At 39.5% G+C, this 13,248-nt stretch overlaps 1 protein-coding gene across 7 annotated transcripts in view; it reads right to left on the reverse strand.

Moving 5' to 3' along the window:
• Nucleotides 1-13,248, reverse strand: part of Unc13c (unc-13 homolog C) — a 528,734-nt gene that overhangs the window by 99,401 nt on the left and 416,085 nt on the right. The window lies entirely within an intron of this gene.

A 13,248-nucleotide genomic window follows, 5' to 3' on the forward strand; every position in this document is an offset into this window, starting at 1 on the left:
GTGCACTACCCACACACAAATACACACGTAATAAAAAAGAAAATAAAACAATCTTGGATCCTGTGAAGGCAGGCCAAGTGATACTGTAAAATGGTTTGATTATTGTAATGTGTCTCAATTGGAAATAGGTGACACTTTTGATGGAGAAAGATGCCCCAGCGTAGGGGAACACCCTCATAGAAGCAGGGGGAGGGAGGACTTGCTAGGGCGGTTTATGGGAGGGAGGGAAACCAGGAAAGGGGATAACATTTGAAATGTAAATAAAGAAAATATCCAATAAAAAAAAAGATGAGCAACATTGTAAAATCTGCATTTATTTGGAGGCTCTCAGACTTTGGCTGCTTTTAGGGAAATACAGTGACAGAAAGAATTAACATTGTAAGGGATCAAACATGACTTAAAGTAGTAGCCATAATCGCCGATTAACATGGGACTTGTGTGACACGTGCATGGCCAGGCCACATCCTGACCTAGTTTTAACACTTAAAGAATCAAGACGGTTGAAGACAGAAAGATACATTTAACTTCAAAGCCATGTTATATTTTTTGTATCCTTGGAAGAGTTTTCTAATATGTGGTTTAAAGAGGGTATCCTAAATTGTTTACAGAATATGGGTTTATAAGACTGAGGTGGAGAAACATACAGAACATTACTGAATGTGTTGTATGTGTGGCTGAATGTGAGTGTATGTGCATGCATGTGTATATGTATGTATAAGCATATCTAGAGGGCAGAGATAAAAGTTAGTGTCTTTCTTAATTGAATTTTTAAATTTATTTTATTGAGACAGGTCTCTCACTGAACTTGGAGCTCGTTGGTTTGGTTTGGCTGGCCAATGAGACACAGGAATCCTTCTGTTTCTGCTTCCCTGGTGCTGGAATTACAGACTCTCACCAGTGTTTCTGGCTTTTTATCTTAGTTCTGGAGATCTAGACTCAAGTCTCATGTTGTCCAGCAAACCTTTTACTAACAAAATGTTTCCCCAGCCCCCGAATATGTTTTCCTCTCTTCTGTCTCATTTATATTAACCCCATGGTCAGATCTGGCAGCAACTATAAATACAAGCAAATCCTAACTATTTCTGTGATCCTTCAGGATGAAAGCAGCCTCTGAGAAATCCCTTTGGGAATTGGTGACTCTCCATGAAGCTGAGGGCATTGCCTCTTTGTAGAAATACCCCTGCTTTACATTCTGTGGTAAATAGTGAAAACATAGACTGAAGAAATTGGATTGTTATTAAGAACAGAAGCCATTTCTATCTCCCCAAACCAGATCATGGGGTGATATGAACACCAATAGAGTGCCCAAGAGACTACAATCCCAAATCAAACCTTTAAATAATCTGAACATTGTTAATTCAAGACACTGTACATCTGGGAGAGGTGTTCTCACATAGAAAGTAATGAAGCAGTATTCCAGAACAACACTAAACAAATTGTCAACAAGATGGTTTGCTTTGGTCACTTCTAGCTTCATCCCTTTTTAGCTCTGCAACAATCTTCCCTTTTAGATCTTTGGTGTTCCTTCATTTTTAAGAGGAATATTTATTTGGTCAATTCATAGATAGGAAATTAATACAATAGTACCCTGAGACACCAATAATGGAAAACTCTTGCCCTGTTGCCCTGTGACACAGCCATTTATCGTTATATAGACACTATATAGAAATGGTTCCTGTGTTCTTCTACTACCTGGGATCTAGCATTTTTTTGTTGGCCTAGAGTAAGCTGGTAGGCTAAGTCTCTTCTCTTATGTCTGTACCACTGTGGTAATGATTGATAACCCCTAGGCCTCCAAACAGTGTAGTCCACATTTTATTCCATATCCAAAACTACAAAAATTACTGTGGCAGTGCTTGGGTAAGGCATTACACTAAGTTGCCAGGCTCGAAGTATTGTGAGGAAATTCAATAGATTGTTGCATGGTGAAGTATTATTTTCAAATTAACAACCTCACATTTTAAAAATCTGACTCTGTCTTAAATGCTTAGTTATTCAGAAGTTTTTCATAATTCTAAACATGTATGTGCTGGCTGCCTAAGATGGCGAATGATATATGATTCATATTTCCCAGGCTTGTGAATAAGTTAGTTGTGATGTACATGAAGTCTGGTGTTGAGTCTTTGACATCAGCTGATCATTGAAGGCTATATTTGTTACATACCAGAAACCTCAGTCACATGGAAGGGCAAGAGAAGAAAATTGCTAGGATAAAGCCAACCCAGGTCACTGAATTATGTCTCCTTTCTGTGAGACTGAGGGGAGAACTCTGAAAATTTGCAGACTCTGATGAAAATGGAACACAGCCTACAGTCAAAGCAGTTTTAAGAGATTCTTAGAGCTAAGAGTTCCCACAACTAAAAAAAAAAAAAAAATCAAAGAGCTAAAATATATAGCGCAATATCACATCTCAAGATCTTAGAATAATTGGAACATCTCAAGATCTTAGAATAATTGGAACAAGACAAAACTAAATCTACTAGAAAGAAGGAATAATGATCAGAGTGAAAACTGAGATTAAAAGACCAATGCAATAGACCAATGAAACAAGGCGATAAATATTACTGAAAAATCTTTTTATAAACTGATCTAAGGTTCAGAAGAAGTGATGAAAAGGGGGCAGGAGATACAGACACAGGCAGACAGATACACACACAGACACAGACACAGACATAGACACAGACATAGACACACCCATACCCCAAACTCATAATTACCAATCTGTTACCAACAAAAGAAGAAAGAATGAGCAGTCTAATTAATAGATGGGCAAACAATCTGAACAGACACTTCCCAAAATAAGAATTACAAATTATCAATAAATGTGTAAGAGAAAAAAGTACCCAACACCTTTAGCTGCCAGAGAAACACGAACCCAAATGTTCCATTGTATACTGTGCAGAATGGCTATATCCAAATAACGAAGGGAATAAGTGAGAGAGAAAAGGAATGGAATCCTCTTACACTACTGCTAGCTGCTGTGGGAAAAACTACAAATATACCACATAATTCAGGTTGACAATGCCCAGGTATCAGGGAGGAAATGAAGTCAGGATACAAATACAGAAGAGTTAGCTATGTTTACTGGCACAGTCCTCACAATGGCAAGGTTACAGAATAGAGTGAGTGCCCATTGAAGGATGAATAAAAATGTTGTGTATGTACACAACGAAATTTTGTTCAGCTACCAAAGGGAAAGAAACTGTATCATTTACAGGAGAATGGATACAACTGGAGACCCTTATGTTATATGAAGCAAAATAGACTTTCAGAGGCAAGTGTTGTATATTCTCTCACATTCATGGAACCTAAGTGGAAAAGAGATCTGAAGGTAAAAGAGTGACTGTTAGGGCTGAGGCAGCTAGGAAGCTGGCGGTAGGAGGCGGCAGGAAAGGATGGGAATCGATGTGGGGAGGGTAGGATCAATTAAAGCACAGAATGCACCTGTATGGAACATCACAGTGAAACCAATAACTACAGAACGAGTGTGAGTCAAGCTTTACACACAACACACACACACAGTGACAGCTTTAAATGTTTTATGATCAAAAATAAGTGTATGACAATTGGATCTTTAGAATTATTCAAAAATTTACATAAATTGTATATTAATGAATTAAATTTTTTAGAATTAAAATTTTATTTTTTTTCCATTTTTATTAGGTATTTAGCTCATTTACATTTCCAATGCTATACCAAAAGTCCCCCATACCCACCCACCCCCACTCCCCTACCCACCCACTCCCCCTTTTTGGCCCTGGCGTTCCCCTGTACTGGGGCATATAAAGTTTGCGTGTCCAATGGGCCTCTCTTTCCAGTGATGGCCGACTAGGCCATCTTTTGATACATATGCAGCTAGAGTCAAGAGCTCCGGGGTATTGGTTAGTTCATAATGTTGATCCACCTATAGGGTTGCAGATCCCTTTAGCTCCTTGGCTACTTTCTCTAGCTCCTCCATTGGGAGCCCTGTGATCCACCAATTAGCTGACTGTGAGCATCCACTTCTGTGTTTGCTAGGCCCCGGCATAGTCTCACAAGAGACAGCTACATCTGGGTCCTTTCCATAAAATCTTGCTAGTGTATGCAATGGTGTCAGCGTTTGGATGCTGATTATGGGGTGGATCCCTGGATATGGAAGTCTCTACATGGACCACCCTTTCATCTCAGCTCCAAACTTTGTCTCTGTAACTCCTTCAAAGGGTGTTTTGTTCCCACTTCTAAGGAGGGACATAGTGTCCACACTTCAGTCTTCATTTTTCTTGAGTTTCATGTGTTTAGGAAATTGTATCTTATATCTTGGGTATCCTAGGTTTTGGGCTAATATCCACTTATCAGTGAGTACATATTGTGTGAGTTCCTTTGTGAATGTGTTACCTCACTCAGGATGATGCCCTCCAGGTCCATCCATTTGGCTAGGAATTTCATAAATTCATTCTTTTTAATAGCTGAGTAGTACTCCATTGTGTAGATGTACCACATTTTCTGTATCCATTCCTCTGTTGAGGGGCATCTGGGTTCTTTCCAGCTTCTGGCTATTATAAATAAGGCTGCTATGAACATAGTGGAGCATGTGTCCTTCTTACCAGTTGGGGCATCTTCTGGATATATGCCCAGGAGAGGTATTGCTGGATCCTCCGGTAGTACTATGTCCAATTTCCTGAGGAACCGCCAGACTGATTTCCAGAGTGGGTGGTTGTACAAGCCTGCAATCCCACCAACAATGGAGGAGTGTTCCTCTTTCTCCACATCCACGCCAGCATCTGCTGTCACCTGAATTTTTGATCTTAGCCATTCTGACTGGTGTGAGGTGGAATCTCAGGGTTGTTTTGATTTGCATTTCCCTGATGATTAAGGATGTTGAACATTTTTTCAGGTGCTTCTCTGCCATTCGGTATTCCTCAGGTGAGAATTCTTTGTTCAGTTCTGAGCCCCATTTTTTAATGGGGTTATTTGATTTTCTGAAGTCCACCTTCTTGAGTTCTTTATATATGTTGGATATTAGTCCCCTATCTGATTTAGGATAGGTAAAGATCCTTTCCCAATCTCTTGGTGGTCTTTTTGCCTTATTGACGGTGTCTTTTGCCTTGCAGAAACTTTGGAGTTTCATTAGGTCCCATTTGTCAATTCTCGATCTTACAGCACAAGCCATTGCTGTTCTGTTCAGGAATTTTTCCCCTGTGCCCATATCTTCAAGGCTTTTCCCCACCTTCTCCTCTATAAGTTTCAGTGTCTCTGGTTTTATGTGAAGTTCCTTGATCCACTTAGATTTGACCTTAGTACAAGGAGATAAGTATGGATCGATGCGCATTCTTCTACATGATAACAACCAGTTGTGCCAGCACCAATTGTTGAAAATGCTGTCTTTCTTCCACTGGATGGTTTTAGCTCCCTTGTCGAAGATCAAGTGACCATAGGTGTGTGGGTTCATTTCTGGGTCTTCAATTCTATTCCATTGGTCTACTGGTCTGTCTCTATACCAGTACCATGCAGTTTTTATCACAATTGCTCTGTAGTAAAGCTTTAGGTCAGGCATGGTGATTCCACCAGAGGTTCTTTTATCCCTGAGAAGACTTTTTGCTATCCTAGGTTTTTTGTTATTCCAGATGAATTTGCAAATTGCTCCTTCTAATTCGTTGAAGAATTGAGTTGGAATTTTGATGGGGATTGCATTGAATCTGTAGATTGCTTTTGACAAGATAGCCATTTTTACAATGTTGATCCTGCCAATCCATGAGCATGGGAGATCTTTCCATCTTCTGAGATCTTCTTTAATTTCTTTCTTCAGAGATTTGAAGTTTTTATCATATAGATCTTTCACTTCCTTAGAGTCACGCCAAGATATTTTATATTATTTGTGACTATTGAGAAGGGTGTTGTTTCCCTAATTTCTTTCTCAGCCTGTTTATTCTTTGTATAGAGAAAGGCCATTGACTTGTTTGAGTTTATTTTATATCCAACTACTTTACCGAAGCTGTTTATCAGGTTTAGGAGTTCTCTGGTAGAATTTTTAGGGTCACTTATATATACTATCATATCATCTGCAAAAAGTGATATTTTGACTTCCTCTTTTCCAATTTGCATCCCCTTGATCTCCTTTTGTTGTCGAATTGCTCTGGCTAATACTTCAAGTACTATGTTGAAGAGGTAGGGAGAAAGTGGGCAGCCTTGTCTAGTCCCTGATTTTAGTGGGATTGCTTCCAGCTTCTCTCCATTTACTTTGATGTTGGCTACTGGTTTGCTGTAGATTGCTTTTATCATGTTTAGGTATGGGCCTTGAATTCCTGATCTTTCCAAAACTTTTATCATGAATGGGTTTTGGATCTTGTCAAATGCTTTTTCTGCATCCAACGAGATGATCATGTGGTTTTTGTCTTTGAGTTTGTTTATATAATGGATTACATTGATGGATTTTCGTATATTAAACCATCCCTGCATCCCTGGAATAAAACCTACTTGGTCAGGATGGATGATTGCTTTAATGTGTTCTTGGATTTGGTTAGTGAGAATTTTATTGAGGATTTTTGCATCGATATTCATAAGAGAAATTGGTCTGAAGTTCTCTATCTTTGTTGGGTCTTTCTGTGGTTTAGGTATCAGAGTAATAGTGCCTTCATAAAATGAGTTGGGTAGAGTACCTTCTACTTCTATTTTGTGAAATAGTTTGTGCAGAACTGGAATTAGATCTTCTTTGAAGGTCTGATAGAACTCTGCACTAAATCCGTCTGGTCCTGGGCTTTTTTTGGCTGGGAGACTATTGATAACTGCTTCTATTTCTTTAGGTGATATGGGACTGTTTAGATGGTCAACTTGATCCTGATTCAACTTTGGTACCTGGTATCTGTCCAGAAATTTGTCCATTTCGTCCAGGTTTTCCAGTTTTGTTGAGTATAGCCTTTTGTAGAAGGATCTGATGGTGTTTTGGATTTCTTCAGGATCTGTTGTTATGTCTCCCTTTTCATTTCTGATTTTGTTAATTAGGATTTTGTCCCTGTGCCCTTTAGTGAGTCTAGCTAAGGGTTTATCTATCTTGTTGATTTTTTCAAAGAGAAAGTATCCTTTTCATGAGCTATAGGATCGACCATGTCATTTGGAGATAAATTTGCTGTTTAATTCTTTAATTACAAGGATGAATATAAGCTCAGATTGGGTAGAAAAAGAATAATTGTGAGTAGAGCTGAGACGAGCAAAAATGACTGGAAAGAGAATTAGAAATGAGAAAAACCTCAAAGCAAAAGGCACTTACATAGTTTTAAATAGGAGAAAAAGTTAGAGCAGATAGGATGCATCGTTCAGAAAATGTACTGTTGGGCATGTTTGTAAGAAGAATATAATGAAGACCAAAGTGTGGACACTTTGCCCCTTCTTAGTATTGGAAACAATCACCCATGGAAGGAGTTACAGAGACAAAGTTTGGAGCTGAGGCAAAAGGATGGACCATCTAGAGACTGCCATATCCAGAGATCCATCCCATAATTAGCCTCCAAATGATGACACCATTGCATACACTAGCAAGTGTTGGCTGAAAGGACCGTGATATAGCTGTCTCTTGTGAGACTAGGCCAGGGCCTAGCAAACACAGAAGTGGATGCTCACAGTCAGCTATTGGATGGAGCACAGGGCCCCCAAAGGAGGAGCTAGAGAAAGTCTCCAAGGAGCTAAAGAGATCTGCAACCCTGTAGGTGCAACAACATTATGAACTAACCAGTACCCCGGAGCTCTTGACTCTAGCTGCATATGTATCAAAAGATGGCCTAGTCGGCCATCACTGGAAAGAGAGGCCCATTGGACATGCAAACTTTATATGCCCCAGTACAGGGGAATGCCAGGGCCAAAAAATGGGAATGAGTGGGTAGGGAAGTGGGGGGGGGGAGGATATGGGGTCTTTTGGGATAGCATTCTAAATGTAATTGAGGAAAATATGTAATAATAAAAAATATTAAAAAAAGAAGAATATAAATTATTTGAAAATCGTATTATTGTTGTATAGTAATTTTGTTGAAATAAAGGTGATAAAGCATATTTTCTAGAAGGAGAATACAATGAATTCTGGGTATATAAGGTTAAATATTTAAATATTATCAGAGTAATATATGCAGCCTCACATATACATACTGAAAATTAAATTTTAGCTTGGTCATCTTTCAAGAAGTTAAAGGAAAATTGGCACTAGGCACCAATTCTATCATGTAGCTATAGAGAACCAGTCATCAAGGTTGAAAGAACACAGTAACAGCTCAGAGCAGGACTGTCTGGGGCCACCTGTTCCAAATGTGTTCCATATTAACAGAATTCTGAAGGGAAGGGCTACCAGTTTCATTAATAGAGGAGACATTTATGGAGTGCAGGCCAGATCTCAGGTGAGGCATTGGAATATGAAACAAAGGTTCCATGAGCTGTGCTCTCTATCTGAAGTACATTGTGGGTAGGAAGGAAGGGTAACAGATTCACCAGTGTGCCAGGCATGAGACTTACAGAATGCTGTAAGCCTGAGATGAATTTAGTCCAACTGCTAGATAGCCACAGAAATAATTCCCTATAGTGGAATTTAGTGGAGAGAAGAGAAAGACTAGGCACCCAAAACGGGACCTAATGCCGTATATTTCATGCACACATTCTCTTTTATGAAATTACATAACTGTTCCAATAAAAACTCTGCCCCTCCCCCATTTTTGTCTCTTGTGTTTTGAAATGATTTAATGGTAGTTTGGGTGAGTCGTATGTATTTCACTAATTTGCCCTTTGCAATCCAGCATTCTCTGCAACATAAAGCAATATTTTTTTTTGTTTTTTTTTAAATAGAATATTTGTCTATTTGTTTAGTCAGCTTGAACTTCACTTTCTCTGAGGACAAAAGTTCTTTCTTTTTGTTAATTTACATACACAATTTAGAACTCACAGACCTCATGGAGACTAAATTTTTAGACATACCCTCAATGCCCCCCTCCCCACAGTCCTGTTGTCCCTGGAGCTCCAGGGGAGTACTCCCATCATCCTGATTCACTGTTAGCTACCCGGGACAGGCCACTTCTTCTTCCCTACCTCTGAGTTTCTATGGGACAGGAGATAGAGATGGCATCGCTGACCTTTCTAAACATCTAAATCTGGTTTAGTCTTACCTGGGGACTTTTTTCATCCCTAAAAATAACCTAGAAAATGTCATGGAGCTATTATGGTTTTCAGGGGGAAAACAAGAATTATCAGTTTAAAGTTTGTTTATTTGGAGGCAGGGTCTCAGGTAGCCACAGCTCGCCTCAAATAGCTATGTTCTTCCAGCATTGGGACCACAGATGAGTGCTGCTTCAGTGGTTCGAATGTGAACTGTCCACCATAGTTTCAAGTATTTAACACTTGGTCTCCAGTTGGTGGAGGTATTTGGGGAGGTCTGTGTGGTGCAGTCTTGCTGGAGGAAGTACTTCACAAGGAGCTATCTTTGAGAAAATAAAAGGCTTTCACCATTTCTAATTAGCTCTGTCAACTTCCTGCTTCTGCTGCCATCTTTGCATGGCATTTGCTGCCATGGTTCCTCACCAGGAAGAGATGGACTCTTATCCCTCTGAAACCATAAGCCCAAATATACTCCCCCTTCTCTAAACTGCATTGATTATTGTAATTTATTACAGTAACAAAGAAATAACTAATATACAGTCATGATGCCTGATTTGTGCAGAGCTGGGGATTGAACTCAGGGCATGCTAGCCAAGTATTCTATCCAGCCACATTTCCAACGTCAGCCTTTCTTACACAGAAGATAGCTACCAAGTAAGCTACTTTCTCAACCCTAATTTCTATGTCTTTGAGATGTTGTTTTTATTCTCATACACTATTAGATGATATTTGCTACTCTCTATGGATGGAAATAGGAAACTTACACCACCAGCTATTGTCGCACTCTGCCAGTTCAAGAGAGTAACTGACATCTCTCCAGGAATTGTGCTCCTCAGCTAAGCCAAAAATGACCTGCAGTATATTGAATTAGTTTGTGACAGAGCTCTGATCTTGAGGGCAGTATAAAGCCAAACTGAAATGAGAGGGTCTACAGGGTCTGCCTGTGATGTTTCCCCATAAACAGCAGGAACAAAGATAAGCTTTCATTTATATCCCTTTATTTCCTCACATTGACTTTCTGTAAACACCATGAACCTCCTGTTGCAAATTTGACTAGTTGCCAAACCTTGTCTTTTTTTTTTTTTTTTGCCCAGGTGCATAGTCAGACTACATGTGCTAGCCTTGCTTGATGTATGAATTTAGGGCTGAAGAACATCATGGGTCTAGGCTTCTTATAAAGAAACTTTTGCAAAATTTCCCCATCATTTTACCCTTATTTACTGGCCAAATGCAGACATCCAGAGCATAGTTCCAAGGTCCTACAGATAGTAAAACTTCAAATGCTAGGATGTTGGGTCCTTGAACCACAGGACATGGTAGAGGTGCCCAGACTCTGACTTACACAAGTAAAAACAAAGCAAAACTTATATTGTTCTAAACTGTGGTGGAGTTGGGCCATATGGTATTACATTTCATTGTGTCCCAGAAAGGTTTTCAAAAGCTATTACTTCTTAATTATTCCCCTACTGTGGTGGTTTGAATATGCTTGGCTCGGGAGTGGCTCTATTAGGAGGTGTGGCCATGTTGGAATAGTTGTGGCCTTGTTGAAGGAAGTATGTGACTGTGGGGGTGGGCAATGAGACACTCTTCCTAACCACGTGGGAGCCAGTCTTCTATAAGTCTTCAGATGAAGATGTAGAACTCTCAGCTCCTTCTGCTCCTAGATGCTTCCATGTTCCAGCCTTGATAATAGTGGACTGAACCTGTAAGCCATCCCTAATTAAATGTTCTTATAAGAGTTGCCTTGGTCGTGGTGTCTGTTCACAGCAGTAAAACCATAACTAAGACAGCTACCTTCTAATTTCCAGTTACTGTATCTTTATTAAGTATGTGTGGGGGGTGGTGGTGGTCATGAGACAGGGCCTCATGTAGCCCAGGATGGACTTGAACTCATTATGGAACTGATAATGACCTTGAACACTTGATCCTCCTGCCTTTCTCTCCCAGGTTCTGAGATTACAGGCATGTACAACAGAGTCTGGCTAAGGATGGGAATCAACTGGCTCACAAAGCGATCGAATCCAGGGCCCTGATGTTATTAGAATCACTCTATAAACATCTAAACTAACTGGAAAGGGTGATATAGATTTTAAGAAATATACTAAAACTACTGTAGTTTGGATGTAAACTGTCTCTTGGGGCTTTGTGTGTTTAAATGTAATCCTCATTGTGGGATATTAAATGAGTGGCCAACTATAGTATTTAGAGTTGGAGATTCTGGGAAAAGATAATCTAGATAAGGCCATTAGGGGTCATGGCTATGATTGGAAAATGGAAGCTTTAAAAAAAGAGTTCCAGACACACAGACACACACGTTCCTGCCACTATATGATATACACAATGACAGCATGTGATGGTTGCTCTTGGTTGTCAACCTGGAGAGTGGAAATTCTAACTGAGGAACTGCCTGCATCAGCCTGGACTGTGAGCATGTCTGGGTGAGTATTTTATTGATTGCTAATTGGTATAGAAGGGCCCAGTCCACTGTGGGCAGTGCCACCTCTGGACAGGTGGGTGGTATAAGAAAGATAGTTGAGAAAGCCATGGAGAGCAAGCTGGTAAGCAGTATTCCTCCCTCCCAGGTTACGGTCTTGACCTCCACAGATAATGGATTGTGACCTGTTAGCCAAGCAAACCCTTTCCTTCTCCAGTTGATCTTGGTCAGTTTTATCCTAGCAACATCCATCAAACTAGAGCAGGCTCTCATCGGACTCTATAAATGCTAAACAGATGTTAAGCCTCTAAAACTGCTAGATAAATAAATCTTACTATTTTTATAATGTTGCCTGTTTTAGGTATTTTGTTATAATCATGAAAGTTAACAAATTTAACAAAATTAAGAGTCAAAATGGCGCCCAATGTGGGCAAGAACCCATAAGCATGATGAAGAGTCTTATGCTCTACCAACTGAGCTAGCTGTTTACAAAAGGGATTAGGCATTCTAGCTAGCATGTACAGATAATCCAGGTACTTTATTTACAAGCCATAAGCATAGATTGGGTAGGTTTGGAGTGATTCTCAATTATTTCCCAGTTATAATGTCGCTTGTTACTTGCTGTTTTTCCTGGCCATGTGCTCATGGCTCATCTCCCCTTCATGGCAGCCTCCTCCACCTCCCTGCCCTTCTTCCCCTCTTTTCTCTACCTGAAAAGCCCTTCACTCAATCCTTAATTCCCACCTTTCTCCCTCCACTGACCAATCACAGGCTCTAGCCTTTTATTGACTAGTAAACCAGCAAGGTTTACATAGCATCACTTGGTCTACTTGAAGATCTCATCATCATCAGGGCAACTAGATCTTGAGAGCCAGTATTTAGCAATGGGATACAAGCAGCATCAGACCAACCCACTACACTCTGGATGTAAAATAATTATGTATGAGAAACATGCAGGTTTTGTGAACTGTTAGCTTCTCCCTTTCTCCCCTGGACTTTCTGGACAGCCCAATTCATCCTCAGGGTTCTCCAGGGCATTACAGGAAACCACCACAACCTCAGTGACTTAAAAATCATTGCATTTCGGAATCCAAACCCAAACCTAGTTTTCCTTAGTGTGTTTTCCCCATGGTGTACAACTGTTCGTTATACAGAAAAACTGTCAAAAAGATCCCATAATTGCATCTACAGTATGCCCTACCAAATATCGACGGGAAAAATTATAATATCAAATTCAGAAATACACTTCAAGTCATTTTGAATCCTATTCAATTATTTATGTGTAATGCTGACTCTGTTAATAAAATTCTCTTGAGCTCATGTGACACAAATGATTCTTAAATTTGTTTAGCCATCAATCCTCCTACATTTTTAATTTTGGCAACAAAGACTGGACTAGCTCATTACATTTACAAAACAAACCATTTAATTAGCTTTTCCAAACTGCAATATAATAATTTTTGTACAGAATTTAATCTTTGAATTTCAGTGGGAAATATGAATATTTTACTAGGAGAATTAAAAAATGCTTACTTAAAATTATACAGAGGAAAAGCTTGGCAAGTCAGAAAAATCTGACGGTTGTCCTTTAGAATGTGTTTACTAGCAATTAGTTGGAAATGTATATTTTTCAGGGAGTTAGGATTTGTGCATAAACTTTATACATAATGTAGTAACATGTAATTATATGTTGCTTATATGATAGGGGT

This window comes from Mus musculus, chromosome 9 (assembly GCF_000001635.26).
Source record: "Mus musculus strain C57BL/6J chromosome 9, GRCm38.p6 C57BL/6J".
NCBI lineage: Eukaryota > Metazoa > Chordata > Mammalia > Rodentia > Muridae > Mus > Mus musculus.